This window comes from Oryctolagus cuniculus, chromosome 6 (genome assembly GCF_964237555.1).
Source record: "Oryctolagus cuniculus chromosome 6, mOryCun1.1, whole genome shotgun sequence".
Classification (NCBI taxonomy): domain Eukaryota; kingdom Metazoa; phylum Chordata; class Mammalia; order Lagomorpha; family Leporidae; genus Oryctolagus; species Oryctolagus cuniculus.
Window position 1 is genome coordinate 133,618,516 of NC_091437.1, and position 13,287 is coordinate 133,631,802.

Sequence of the window (13,287 nt, forward strand, 5' to 3'; positions counted from 1 at the left end):
GGCTCTCTCGGGGGCTGCACAGGTGTTCCCCTTAGATGTTCCTGGTGCATGCCGTCTCTCTCCTCCTTTATAGTCCTCCTCCGCCAATCCCAACTCGGCTGCCCACACGCCGAGTACGCTGCTCTCCTCCAATCAGGAGCAAGTCCTACAGTTTATTAGTTGAACTGGAGGCAGCTGTGCAGAAGCTGTTTATTTCTCTCCCAGCGCCATATTGTGGGAGAGCAGATGCATAGAATAAGTCTTAATTCCAGTAACTCAGTCCAGTCCGGGCTGCTCCCCACAGTGTGGAGATACTTCAGAAATATGAAAATAGATTCACCGTATGACCCAGCTATCCCACTCCTGGGAACTTACCCAAAGGAAATGAAATCAGCATATGAAAGAGTTATCTCTACAATCCATGTTTAATGCAGCTCGATTCACAATATCTAAGACACTGAAGCAACCCAGTTGATGAATGGATAAAGAAAATGTGGAATAGAGGGGCCAGTGCTGTGGTGCAGCGGGTTAGCACCCTAGTCTGAAGCACAGGCACCCCATATGGGCACTGGTTCTAGTCACGGCTGCTCCTCTTCCAATCCAGCTCTCTGCTATGGCCTAGGAAAGCAGCAGAAGATGGCCGAAGTCCTTGGGCCCCTGCACCCATGTGGGAGATCCGGAGGAAGCTCCTGGCTCCTGGCTTTGAATTGGCACAGGTCCGGCTGTTGCAGCCAATTGAGGAGTGAACCAGGAGATGGAAGACCTCTCTCTCTCTCTCTCTCTCTGCCTCTCCTCTCTTTGTGTAACTCTGGCTTTAAAATAAATAAACAAATCTTTTAAAAAATGTGGACTAGAGACAGTATGGAATATTAGCTATAAGAATGAATGAAATACTGTCATTCTCAATGAAATGGATGCAGTGGAAACCATTATGATTAATGAAAACAGCCAGTTCTCAAAAGGCAAATATATGTTTTCCCTGATTTGTGGTACCTAATATACAGAGTACATAAAAATGTAATGTATATGAGTAAAATTGACATTTTGAGATTTGATTATTGTTTATAGACCTGTCTACACTCTTGAGGAATAGTGATTTTGGTACTTACTATTTGTTGAATTCTTTATTTAGTGAAGGGTTAAGCTTATGATTATAAAATAAAATGAAAGAATGTCACTGAAAATATTAAAAAGTAAGAAAGAAAGGAAGTATGTGGGAAGGTGAGGGCATGGGTCAAGAGAGAAGGTAGGGTGGGAAATATCACTATGCTCTTAAATCTGTGTATATAAATCACATGAAATTTGGTTACATTATATAAATAAATAATAAAAATTAAGGATTTTGACTATTTTACTATGAAAATGTCTCTTTTAGTAGTAAAAATAATTTTTTAGCTTTGTCATTGGGATTTTTAAAAATTAATGTATTTATTTGCATGCATTTTGTACATACAGCTTTAGGAACATAGTAATTCTTGGTCCTATTTATATGATCACTTTAACACTTGATCCTATCTCTATAATCACTTTAAAACTTAATTCTATCCATATGATCTCTATAGTACTTAAGATGCTATTTTTACCACCCAGCTTAAGGGGATTTGGGAGTCCCATGGCACCTTAAAAACCTTAGAACTAAGTCTGCAGGAATGTATGTAAAACTATACTGCTTTACAGTTACAAACTTCATACATTTCACAGCTACAACTTAAGGATCATGAAAAATTTCCCCCCTGTGCCTGCCCCACCCTCATTCCCACTCTCTTCCTCTTATCTTTCTAATTCTCACTCTTGTTTTTTACTAAGATTTTCAGTTAACTTTATATAAATATGGTTAACTCTGTGTTAAGTAAAGAGTCCAATGATTAGTATGAAAGAAAGAAAAGAAAAGTAAAATAAAATATAAAAGAAAAGAAAAACAAAACAAAACTGTACCTCAACAAGACAAGGGCTGTGACAATTTCACTTCTACAAGTTGCTTTTTAAAAGCTCCATTTGTTATCACAGATCAGGGAGAAGATACAGCATTTCTCCTTTTGGGACTGGCTTATTTTACTAAATATGATGTTTTCCCGTTTCATCCATTTTGTTGCAAATGACTGAATTTGTTTTTACTGTTGTAGAGTATTCCATGGTGTACATATCTGAGGGCCATTCTAATAGGAGTGATGTGAAAACTTACTGTGGTTTTGATTTGCATTTCCCTGACAGCTAGTGATCCTGAGCATTTTTTCATGTGTCTGTTGGCCATTTGGATCTCCTCTTTTGAAAAATGTCTGTTTAAGTCCTTTGCCCATTTCTTAACTGGGTTATTTGTTTTATTGTTGTTGAGTTTCTTGATCTCTTTCTATATTCTGGTTATTAATCCTTTATCCATTGTATTATTGTCATTGGGTTTGATATGTTTTTAAATTTTATTTTGTACCAAATAGGATTTAAAAATGAATACCCTTCTTTCTTTACTTACAGCTACATTTCATACAGGCATAGCAGAAGTCTCCTAATTCATTGTGAGTGTCCCTTCACACCAATTGTTTCTAAGGTATCGTAGCTGCTGGCAGTTATTCAAATATTCATGAGAACACCATATGATTATTTGTTCATTTTATCCCCTTTTGGCTGCTCCACCTCATGGAGCTAATAATAGATTGTTATTTGAATCTGATCCAAAGACACAGAATACTCTGAGGAAGAGGTGAAAAATATTTGAGATATGTCAATATATATAAATGCAATCAAATTGAATTTCTGGTCTGACCACTTATAAAAAAATGATTTATTAGCATAAAGGGTTTCACAAATTTTTTTAACATAAGATTTTTTTTAGTACTTTTAAGGAAGTTTTAGTAACTACAGTTTTTGTCCAAAGAATATACTGACTTAATTATCTAATGGAATGGGTGGCCTATAGGAAGAAAGCATAGAAGTCATTTATGTGAGATTAGGTTGGCAAAAAAAAATGGCTTCTTTTTAGATGACATTTACATCCAAAATACCTCTTCTAAAAATTAAACCAAAATCAACAGATAAATAATCTTCAATCCAAGGCTTCATTTCTAATGAGGAGAAAACAGAAAAATACATCATGGCCTTCAGCCCTGAGAGGTGTGGTGACTGTATTCAGAGACTGTCATCTGTGGTCTCCTAGTTTTAATTGGCCTCCTGGGGCATGCAGAATGCTATGTGTTTGTCACACTAGTAGAGATCTTGGCACAAACTCTTTACAGCTGTTTGGAACCTTAATGTACTATAGAAAGGGCCTGCTGGGTCTGGCATTTGCTGACACAGCCTTAGAGTCAATGGAAATGTCTGGCTTCTTTTTCAAGATTCTCACAGTGAAGGATCTGCAGACTTTAAAGTATACAAGAAGCTAAGAATTGCCCTCTGCAAAGCCAAAGCTCTTCCCAGCAGGGACCCTAGGGATTCTGGTTAGTACACTTTCTGCAGAACCCAGAAATATTTACACCTTCCCCATTTGAATAATGTCTTCCACAATAAAAGAATTTACAACAATTTCCTGAGATTTGTGGGACATAGCATCCCACAGCAAAAGTGGCAGTGTGGTAAATGTGGGCTAAATCCAGTGCATTAGCATTCGCCTTTTTTTTTTTGGTTTGGATCCTCATAGTGTTTCATTTTGCTTTGTTTAGTTAATTTGAATTAGTTGCCAGCTTTTTAGAAACCAGAACATTTCACATCCAAAAAAAAAAAATCCAGATTATTGAGCACTCTGGCAACAAGGGGTCCGAGTTCCTGCTTGGCAACAGCTACCCAGTGCTAGGTAGCAGCTGCCCTCTGTGGAGGGGACATGGGCTTTCAAGTGTCAGAGCCTCACTGAAAGGCCTCTTGCCTTCACATTCCCAGACTGCCTCTTTTGGATACTTCAACTAACAACTGCTATCAAAACAACATGTCTTTAAAATATTGATTTCAAACATTAAGAACAATAAATAATATTACAAACAGCATAGCCACCTTTTAGCTTAAATGATAGTATGTTCTTAAGTTTTTTTAAAAGAAGTAAAACATTACATAAATGCAAGCTCTCTATTTATCCTCCCTAAATCGTAATCTTCTTTTTCCAACTATATAGATATCGATAATTCTGATTTTGGTCTTTGTCAGTTTTATGCATGCTTGAGACATTTTTTTAATTTCTATTTTTGTCCACATGTAAATGAATTTTAAACATATCAAGATCACAATAGTTCCTTGTCTAAAATTCTTCATTGACATTCTGTTGCACTGCATAATAGAATCAGAACTTGGTCAAATCTACAATCTCCAGGCTCAGTTCCTAGCACTCTTCCCCAGCGGCTAATCAAAATGGGAGCTTTGAGGTAGGGTGTTCAGTGAAGATGCTCCTTGGGATGCCTGAATCCCATTTTAGAGTACCTGGGTTCAAGTCTCGCTCTCTATTGCATGATTCTACTAATGCACACCTGTGGGAGACAATGGTGATAGCGCAAATACTTGAGCGCCTGCCACTGAAATGGAAGACTCCAATTAAGTTTGTGGCTCCCGGCTCCTGGCTTTGGCCTGGCCCAGCACTGGCCGTTTCAGGCTTTAGTGAACCAGTAGACAGCAGATCTCTGTGTGTCTGTCTGTATTTTTCTGCCTTTTAAATACATCTGAAAAAGGAAAAGACCTGAGGCTTTTACCTCTGTTGAGAACCTTCCATGGGGCCTTCCCTGGTGCTGTGGTGTAGCAGGTAAAGCCACCGCCTGCAGTGCTGGCATCCCCTATAGGTGCTGGTTCGAGTCCTGGCTGCTCCACTTCTTATCCATCTCTCTGTGGCAAGGGAAGGCAGTAGAAGATGGCCCAAGTCCTTGGGCCCCTGCATCTGCATGGGAAACCCAGAAAAAGCTCCTGGCTCCTGGCTTCAGATCGGCGCAGATCCAGCCGTTGCAGACAATTGGGGAGTGAACCAGTAGATGGAAGACCTCTCTCTCTCTCTCTCCCCTCAAAAAGATTCCCAACCAATGAAACAAGAGGCAGAGAGTAAATGCTGGTTTCATCTTTAATGGCACATTTCTGAGTCATGTCCACCAAGGTGGGGGAACCTTTTTTCTACTAAAGACCATTTGGATATTTAAAACATCACTTGCGGGACATATGAAATTATAACCTTAAAAATTACTCTGCTATGGATTTATTGAATTTCAAGTTCTGACTGACAGTGCTTCCTGGGATCACACCCAAATCTGTGTTGGGTCTGCTCAAAGTAAGCAATCAACAGTGTTTGCCACTTGTAGTACAGGGTTTCTCTTCTGTGATATCTTCCAGATTCCCAACCAAAATTCACTTACTCCTTTGTATGACCATTATATCATCTAAACCACTAATATAGAACACTTTTAAGTATGTCTTTCTCCTATTACATTGTATGTTCCTTCAAGTCAGGAACCACCTTATCCATATTTCTATTGTTGAGAATGCTACCTGGTACATATTAGGTGCTTACTAAATGTATAATACATTAACAACCCAGTGTGTGGTTTCTTGCCTGGGACTCCTCAAAAAAATTCCCAATCCTTTAGGTACCCCGATCATTCCTCTCCCTTCTCCCTTTTATTGTCATCACTCCTATTCCTCTTTGCTTCAATAGCTGCCTCAGAGGTTAAATATCCGTGTTTTTCTAGGCAAGCAAGGTATTCATATGGGATAAATATGCTCTCTATAAGTTAATGTCCCTCAGACATTTATTTTCTTTGCCTGGGTTTCAGCATTCCCAATCTCTGAGACAGGTCTTTTAACCTAAACATTGCCTCACAGCTGGCAGATCATGTCCAGACCCACTGAACTCCAACTCACAGTGAAAGCCAATAATGCATGGCCTAAAATACAGGCAATAGGGCACAGGGCTGCCTTTCTACTGCTGCAAGGCCATTTTACTTGAAAAACTCTAATTCTCAGTGACATGTTTAGTATATTCCCATTTTCCCCCTTAACTTTATTGGTTCATCAGTAAAACTGAAACTGCCTTCAAGTATTGAAATAGAGTAATTGTGAAATGAAAGTCAAATGGATAGTACAGTAGCTACTATGCATTTGTCTTCCCCTTACTCTTTAAAAATTCAAGTGTTGTGAGGGGAAAAAGATGAGAAAAAAAGTTACTGTTGCTAACAAAATAAATGCCAATTCCCGACGAAGAGTGACAATTAAAGGAGAGGGGAAAAAAAGGCAAACTTGGCTTTTAGGCTTTAGGCAAAATTTTTGAAAGAGACAAAGAATAGATTTTAAGGCTAATAAGTCAGAGTAATGCCAACGTAAGTACTGACATCATGGGATTAGTATCAGAACATTACCAGCTGTTGTGGTGAGGCTGGGTTCTCACACTGACACTCAGCTGGCCTTTAGTTGCATGCAGTAAACAGTAGTGACGGGAGTGTGGAGGAAAGGGCGGGGCTGCGTTGGGGTCAGACAGGATAATCTGTGAGATGATTTGAGAAGCTACACCTTGCAAATGCTGGACACAAGTGCAAGCAAAAATGAGCTGCAATCAGGATGTTAGTCGTTAACAAAGGCCTATTCATAGCAGAGCTAAACAAAGAATAAGTTTTATACTCCTTTCATTTTCACAGGCCTTCTCCAAAAACTAATACCTAATTTGTATTTGTTATCTTTTCCTTTCAAAAAGGTTCCCCAAAATATTTGAGATTCAAGCTGTAAAACATAGCTGTTTCCTGCCAGTTAAATTAATTTTTAAGGGTTACCAAAAATGTCAAGCACTGTAATGAAATACAGATTTAAAAGAGCATGCAAAAGGACTGCACTTTTGAAAATAAAAATGCAAAAATAAAGAAAGGCATAAGTCATATCATTTAATAATTTACTAATAGGTCAATTTTTATAATCTTTGATCAAGAGGTTTAAGATGTTAACTCTTTCCTTAAAGCTGTTAGGGTATAAATGAGGAACCAAGACAGGTGTATAAAAGAACTATTGCCTTAAAATTCAAACACAGTATTAACTGGTAAGTATTGGTTAAATGTGACCTTTGTGCTAGGCACTACCATAGGCATTGGGTATAAAATAGTTAACAAAACATGATCAGCCATCTTTCAATGGGGAAGAAATTTTGAACAATCAGAAAAATTAAATTTTGAACAGTTTTGTAAGAGAAACTATCAGGTTGTTATGACAAAGACCGAAGAAAATTAATCTATTCTAGATTACATCAGTGTTTGAGAAGGTGACACATCTGAAAGAGACAGTCCTGAGAAGAGATGAAGGAAAACATGTTCTAGGCAGACATATAAAGATCTGAGATGGGAAATAGTTTGGCCCCCTGTGAGCAATGGCTAGGAAGCCAGTGTGTGTAAATACAGTGGAGGCCAGAGACATGACATGAAGCAAAAGACCCTGGTATTGGGCCAGCGCCGTGGCTCACTTGGTTAACCCTCTGCCTGTGGTGCCGGCATCTTATATGGGCGCCAGGCTCTAGTCCCGGTTGCTCCTCTTCCAGTCCAGCTCTCTGCTGTGGCCCAGGAAGGCAGTGGAGGATGGCTCAAGTTCTTGGGCTCCAGCACCTACATGGGAGACCAAGAAGAAGCACCTGGCTCCTGGCTTCGGATCGGCGCAGCGCCGGCCATGGCGGCCATCTGGGGAGTGAAGCCACGGAGGGAAGACCTTTCTCTCTTTCTCTCTCGCTCACTGTCTATAACTCTACCCGTGGGGGGAGAAAAAAAAGATCCTGGTATTTTATGCCTGCAGATGGAAGTGTTTGAATATTTGCCATACTACTTCTCTAGGATGTAAGGGAAGGGATAGAACTGAAAAACTGATCTTGGTTTCTAGAACATAATAACAGCAATAGTACAAGATCCAACCATTGTATTCCAAGAGATACTTTATAAAAGTTGTAAGAATGGAATAAAAATTATGTATTTTTAAAAATGTTTACCTCTAATTTTCTGTCATAAAAAAGGACATATGCTTGCTGATTTGTTTTTATTATGTTAGAAAATGGTAAAAGCACACTGATAAGTGTTTCAAATAAAAATATTATAATTGGATGACAACATTATCATTCATGTGGGTTATAAAAGGATGAGTAAGGCTGCACCCTACCTCCAAGTTTGGAAGAAGTTAGCAACCATGCTCACAGACTTTAATTACAGATGAATATTATCTTCCTTTTCCAGCTAGAGGAGGAGTAGGGCAGAAACAGCAACTGCAACTGTCCAGACTTCTGAAATAAAGAAAGGCATATTACTAGCTGAGATTTGTGGAACTGTGTAAAATATAATTATTATTCAATATTAACTTGGATTAAAAAAAATAAAAAGAATTTTATTGAAAATTTTTGGCTGACTTCTTTCTCTTGGAGAAATGTAAACAAATTTCCATTTTACTTCACAATGAAAGTACCAATTATTAAAGCTTGATAAAAAAGAAGTAGAGAGAGTCTTGATTATACTTGACTTTGAAGACAATGGCAAGGAGTTTGGATTTTGATTTAAGTTAAATGGAAAGCCATTGAAAATTCTAGGCCTGGAAAATAATTTTGGTTTGTTTCATACTAGATGTTTTAAGAAGATGTATCGCAGAAGCTAAGTTCTTTTTTTTTAACTTTTATTTAATGAATATAAATTTCCAAAGTACAGCTTATGGATTACAATGGCTTCCCCACCACCCCACAACTTCCCTCCCACCCGCAACCCTCCCCTTTCCCTCTCCCTCCCCCCTTCCATTCACATCAAGATTCACTTTCAATTCTCTTTATATACAGATCAGTTTAGCATATATTAAGGAAAGATTTCAACAGTTTGCACCCACATAGAGACACAAAGTGAAAAATACTGTTTGAGTACTAGTTATAGCATTAAATCACAATGTACAACACATTAAGGACAGAGATCCTACATGAGGAGTAAGTGCACAGTGTCTCCTGTTGTTGACTTAACAAATTGACACTCTTGTTTATGGCATCAGTAATCACCCGAGGCTCTTGTCATGAGTTGCCAAGGCTATGGAAGCCTTTTGAGTTTTGAGTTCATCAACTCTGATCATATTTAGACAAGGTCGAAGTCAAAATGGAAGTTCTCACCTCCAGAAGCTAAGTTCTATATAGGGAGATTAGTGTGTGGTGATCATAGAGAAAGGGAGTTAAGGGTGGAGATAAAATTGGGCCTTTAAATTATGGGTCAAATTAGATATCTAGGGAGAAGGTAGGAGAGGCATTCATGAAATGGGCAATGTTTGAGATTGGCTGGGGTAGGAGGAAGTAGAGGATATAAATCTCATCAAATTATAACAGACTTACTAGGAACATTTAGGTAACCAGGGCCTCTAGAAAATTCATATGCATCATATAATGGATCTGAAGCTTCAGAAACACTCATTTGGTATGTCAAGGGAGGGTCCATTAGAATATAAAGAAAGGAGCAAAAAAATACAAAAAAAATCTGAGCAATAAAATAAAGGCTGAGAAACACATTTCACTTTATATTTAGTTAAAAAGTAAAAAAAAAATTGAAAAGGTTATGCCTTTTTTTCAGTAGCAGACCAACAAGAAACAGAAAGCAAGAACAGGAGAAAACACAGCTGGGCCTATCGCTGGCTTGCCCTAAAGGAGGGTGACATGAATCAAAAGCACAGTGAACATAGCGCTTTGGGCTTGAGTATGATGCAAACAAATATTCAATACGCCTAAATCTGCAAGGTGGGGTACGATAGCTGGTATCATGTTTGATTATTCAGTGTTGTTACAGTCCAGTGGTCCTAAGGAGGTGATAAAGGGGAGGCACTGTAAAGAATAATTTGGTAGACCATTTGTTACCATACATGATGGAAATTAAATAATTTACCTCGCCTGCGCTGCGGCTCACTCGGCTAATCCTCTGCCTATGGCTCCAGCACCCCAGGTTCTAGTCCCGCTTGGGGCACCGGATTCCACCCCAGTTGCTCCTCTTCCAGTCCAGCTCTCTGCTGTGGCCCAGGAGGGCAGTGGAGGATGGCCCAAGTGCTTGGGCCCTGCACCCGAATGGGAGACCAGGAGGAAGCACCTGGCTCCTGGCTTTGGATCGGCGCAGTGCCGACTTTAGCGGCCATTTGGGGGACGAACCAACAGAAGGAAGACCTTTCTCTCTGTCTCTCTCTCACTGTCTAACTCTGCCTGTCAGAAAAAAAAAAAAAAAAAGTAATTTACCTCAACTCAGTCATATACACTATCCAAGGCTGAATTTTGGGTGTTTTGGCTTTAAGTAGGTGAAATACTAATTAAATATGCCAATCACTCAGGAAAAGGGGCACCTAACATTGTAAGTCTTAGTTTCAATGATCTCGGGGCCTAGATAAATCTTGGTTCAATTCTGAGTTCTCTATTCTACTTATTAGTTGAGTGGTAAATTATAGTCCCTGAGCCTTCCAACCATCCCCCTTTTTAAAATTTGCATTTGTTTAGACCTTTATTTGAAAGGGTAAGAGGAGGGGAGAGATATCTCCTCTACAGGTTTACTCCTCCTATGCCCAGAACAGCAGGGGGTGGGCCAGGTCAAAGCCAGCAATCAGAAACTCAATTCAGGTCTCCCACTTGGGTGACATGGACCCCACAACCTGAATCATCATCTGCTGACTCACAGGGAGCCATTAGCAGGAGGTTGTAAGCAGGAGCAGAGCCAGGAATGGAACCCAGGCCTCTTAATAGCTATATCAAAAGCTTCCCATTCTTTTTTTTAAAAATATGCAGATACTGATACATGAATTGCATGATTGTCATGACTCTGTAAAAATGGTTGACACAGAAAATGATTTAAAAAAAGTTGCTTTGAAAATTATTAATGACACAATTCAAAAAAATAGTTTAGAGCCTATTTCTATTATTGTTACCCAGAAGGGCTATCATAGAACCTGAAATCCCAATTCATTTCCCCAGTGTTCCGACTTAAAGAAGTCATACAGAGGAGCCGGCACTGTGGCATAGTGGGCTAAGCTGGCGCCTGCAGTGCCAGCATCCCATATGGGTGCTGGTTCGAGTCCTGGTTGCTCTACTTCCTATCCAGCTATCTGCTATGGCCTGGGAAAGCAGTAGAGGATAGCCCAAGTTCTTGGGCCCCCACACCCATGTGAGAGACCCAGAGGAAGTTTCTGGTTTCTGGCTTTGGATCAGCGCAGCTCCAGCTGTTGTGGCCAACTGGAGAGTGAACCAATGGATGGACGATCTCTCTCTCTCTCTCTCTATTTCTCAACATCTCCTTCTCTGTGTAACTCTGACTTGCAAATAAGTAAATTAAAAAAAAAACAAAGTCATACAGATAAATAAGAATGCTATATCTTTTCTTATTAGAACACAAATGGTCAAGTACTGATGGTAAACAATTAGCAACATCAGAAATAATGGCTCAGAATTGTCAAGTGAGTCCTTGGTGAGCCTGATCCTTATTACCCTCTGGAATGGTGGTCTCCCATGACATATTAGAAAAGGCTGCTCAGAGTCTAAGGAGAAACTACTGTAATCCAGGATGAAGAATTTGAAGAATGACAGTGAAATAGGTCAGTTGACAGTTGGTGCAGAAGAATCTACATACAGAAAAACTCTAAGTATCCCCTCAGGAGAAAGGACTTTAAAAAAATGCTACTTATGAGTAGAAAGTAGTTAAAAATACAAGTTAATACAGAAAAGACATAGTGGATATTGACAAAGTGACATAGTAGAGCTGCTGAAGTTTCCTAAGAAGTAAAGTAGAATTGTGCAAAGGGAATTTGAGCCTATAAGAGTAAAGATTATTTAAAGGAGAGGTCCTCTATGTGTTCATATGGAACCCTGTAATTCCACCACTGTTGCATTTACCACTCTAGAATGTAATTATGATGTTTTCCCATTGAGCACAAGCTCCACAACAAGATGTCAGTCTAACCTGTTTATAAATATATTTCCAGAGTCCAACACAGTGTTTGGACACAGTGATGTTAAACAAAGCCTTGACACTAAATGAATAGTTAAGGGAGTATTATAGGAAATATTGTAGCAACTCATGTGGAAGATAAGGTAAATATAAAAGTTTTCATAGGGAGGTAAAAATGCAGTATAGCATATATCTCATTTAAAAATGAGAATAAACTTATACAACCTGTGAGCATTATGAAAATATATAAGATTCAAAAGAAAGGTTAATTCTGAGTTGGAAGTATATAAAACCTTAACTTGTGGACGTAACACTAAAAATCAAATTCAGGCTGCCACCATGGCTCACGTGGCTAATCCTCCACCTGCGGCGCTGGCACCCCGGGTTCTAGTCCCCGTTGGGGCGCCAGATTCCACCCCGGTTGTTCCTCTTCCAGTCCAGCTCTCTGCTGTGGCCCGGGAAGGCAGTAGAGGATGGCCCAAGTGCTTGGGCCCTGCACCCGCATGGGAGACCAGGAGGAAGCACCTGGCTCCTGGCTTCGGATCGGCGCAGTGCACCAGTTGTTGTGGCCATTTGTGGGGTGAACCAATGGAAGGAAGACCTTTCTCTCTGTCTTTCTCTCTCTTGTCTAACTCTGCCCATCAAAAAAAAAGAAAAAAATCAAATTTATGCTCAGTTTATGGTGAAAATAGTTGTCATTTTATTATAGTTATGGCTAGAAGGGTTATTATCAATAGTTATTTATATAAAGGATCTAATCTTGGAATATTTTACAAGGAGAATCTTCCAGTATAATATTTAATGAGGAATAAGTAGAAACAATATAGTTATTAATTCAGCACTGAAGAAGACAAGATTCCAGTTCCAAAAATCTCATAGACTAACTTTGACAAATGAGACCCATGGGAGTTGTAGGATGACCAGGAGGTGTTGGAATGGACACACTCATCTATTACTGCATGTTACTGGTGGATGATTTAAGAGACCCCAAAGCTAATGAATATCACAAGGAACCAGAAACTCCCTTGACAGCCATGTATACATGGCTAAAATAACAAAGAATCTGAATGCAAGTGTTTGTACTACATCACTCAGTCTGAAATTCTATCCAGTTCATTCAAATCCAGAGAAATGTGCAGCTTTAGCATAAATAAGTCACTCCCTTGAAGCATAATATTAACGTTACCACTGATGTACCCACTTTTCTAGGCATTCTTCATTTCAGATGTTCTTAATAAAACTCTGACACTGCATCTAATCAATCCATATTAAAGGGCCAGCAATAGGACTTGACATTTCTTCTGGAAAATTACACGTGTTAATATAAAATCTGGGCATTTGCCACCGAGTTATTTTGTATTAAGTGAAAACTGCTGCTTATGAAAACAAACAAAAAATTGCCTGAAGAAAATTTGGAACCTTTTATCCAGCTTAATTTGATATAGAAATTCAAGAAATG

General features: G+C 39.1%; 1 long non-coding RNA gene across 4 annotated transcripts in view; it reads right to left on the bottom strand.

The window, feature by feature from the left end:
* Positions 1-13,287, bottom strand: part of LOC103348112 (uncharacterized) — a 209,379-nt gene that overhangs the window by 146,871 nt on the left and 49,221 nt on the right. For all 4 annotated transcript variants that reach the window (XR_011389296.1, XR_011389294.1, XR_011389297.1 and 1 more), the window contains exon 3: positions 8,053-8,173. This is a non-coding gene — a long non-coding RNA (uncharacterized lncRNA). The remainder of the gene's footprint in view (positions 1-8,052; positions 8,174-13,287) is intronic.